At 51.8% G+C, this 2,258-nt stretch overlaps 1 pseudogene; it reads left to right on the forward strand.

The window, feature by feature from the left end:
* Window positions 1–640: 640 nt before the first annotated feature.
* LOC119346119 lies at window positions 641–2,250 on the forward strand (annotated as a pseudogene).
* The last annotated feature ends 8 nt before the right edge of the window (window positions 2,251–2,258 follow it).

Below are 2,258 nucleotides of genomic sequence, written 5' to 3' on the forward strand. Positions count from 1 at the left end.
AAACCCATTAAGCATCGCGTGAAGGGCGGCCAACCAGCTATGCCACGTGGGGCAAGCTCGTTTGCCATGGTGAAAAACCTTTTGGGATATTATTTTTAGATGAAGGTGGGGAATTTTTTTAATGTTTTTTTACTTAGGTGAAAATACTTTTGGGATATTGTTTTTAGATGGCGGTGTGAATTTTTTAAAAAGTATTTTCCATTTTAGATGGAGGTGATGACCTCACAATTTTTTGTAAATGAAGGGCTACGCAAGCTGGCACTCCCTAGTTTACTGCGTTGGTGATTTGTTCCTTTTCTTTTTACTTATTTTTCTAGTTGGAAGTAAAGATTTTTTAAAATATTTTTATTGACAGAGTCAAGGACTCGACGTATTTTTTTAAGTGAAAACGTGCACACAACTTCGTCTCAAGCGGCGTCACAGAGAGGCGCCCAACCACTAGTTGAGTAGGATGAGTTGCACATTGCTGGCGTGAACATAGGGCACGTCATGATGCTGCCGAAGAAAGATGACGTGCGTCACTCAAGGAGTCGGGCTTCAGAGCAAAATTATTACTCCTAACAGCTAGTATCATTGCCAGTCAGTTGCACGAGCCGCGCTATATATAACATAGACCATTACTTGGTGATCACAAGCCAAAATGGAGAGTACCAAGGTGCAGTTGAGTGCTATGCCAAGCAGCCTCCAAGCCCTTGGGCTCATCCTTCCACTCCACCGGTCCAAGAAAGCGAGCTATATACTGTCGTGCAAGGCCACCGATGGCCGCCGTGACGTGCTCCTCCGCCTTGCGGGCGGAGTTGCGACGGCGGGCCTATCCGAGCTCCGTGGCGCACTTGCGAAGCCCATCCAGTCACCGGACTTTGGCAACTGCCAGCCGATCGATGATCCCGACAAGGTTCCCCAAGTAAAAGACACCAAGTGCTGCCCCCCCAAGTACGACGACAGAATCCCAATCCTCGACTTCAAGCTGCCCCCGCTCTCCTCGCCGCTCCGTGTTCGGCCAGCGGCCCACCTGGTAGACCGCAACTACCTGGCTAAGTATGAGAGAGCCGTGAAGCTCATGAAGGAGCTGCCCGATGATGACCCTCGCAGCTTCTCGCAGCAGTGGCACGTGCACTGCGCATACTGCGAGGGCGCATATGAACAGATCGGCTACCCGAAACTGAAGATCGACATACACAGGTCCTGGCTCTTCTTCCCATGGCACAGGTAGACATCCCTGTATTTCGGTTCGCGCCAAATTAATTAACGTGCGTGTCACTCCATGCATTGATGAGCGTAACTTGACATAGGTTGTACCTCTATTTCTAGGAGAGGATCCTTGGTAATCTCATCGACGACCACACCTTTGCACTGCCCTTTTGGAACTGGGACGCGCCCCACGGCATGACCCTCCCGGTGATGTACACCAGTGAGTCTTCGCCACTCTATGACTCTAAGCGTAACCCCGTGCACCTGCCACCGGCCATTGTCAACCTCGACTACAACCACAAAGACTACCACTCCGGGACCGACCACAAGATCACAACAGAAGACCCGATCAATCTGAACCTCAAGCTCATGTACCGTCAGGCAAGTATATGAAACAAAAACCTACGTATTAATGAGCTATAAACATCTCTTCAAATCTGCACACTACTACTCCCTCCGTCCCATAATATAAGACATTTTTTACCAGTGGACGGAGGGAGTAGTAGTTAACCTCCTTTGTAATTAAATAACACACAAAATATGTCTGTCAGATGATTGCTGGGGCCAAGAAGACTGAGCTATTCCTGGGGACGTCATGCCGCGCTGGCGAAGAACCGCGAGGCCCAGGTACCATCGAGTGCGAGCCACACAACACAGTCCACGACTGGACCGGTGAGTCGAAGGAGCCCAGCGAAGACATGGGCAACTTGTACTCCGCGGCACGCGACCCGGTCTTCTTCGCGCACCACGGCAACGTCGACCGCATGTGGAATGTCTGGCGCTGCCTTGGCCACACCGACTTCACCGACACCGACTGGCTTGACAGTAACTTTCTGTTTTACGACGAGGAGGCCCGCCTTGTCCGTGTCCACGTCCGTGACTGCCTCGACACGCTGGCCTTGCGCTACACTTACCAGGACGTCCCTCTGCCATGGTTGACCGCCAAACCAACCGAGGCAGGAGATACCAACACTCCGGTTACCCCGACCACAGGGGTTCTCCCGGCTGTCTTGGACGGGATTGTGCGGGTGGACGTGCCTAGGACCAAGGTCTCCAGGAGCCGCTTC

This window comes from Triticum dicoccoides, unplaced genomic scaffold, assembly GCF_002162155.2.
Source record: "Triticum dicoccoides isolate Atlit2015 ecotype Zavitan unplaced genomic scaffold, WEW_v2.0 scaffold40284, whole genome shotgun sequence".
In the NCBI taxonomy this organism is placed as follows: domain Eukaryota; kingdom Viridiplantae; phylum Streptophyta; class Magnoliopsida; order Poales; family Poaceae; genus Triticum; species Triticum dicoccoides.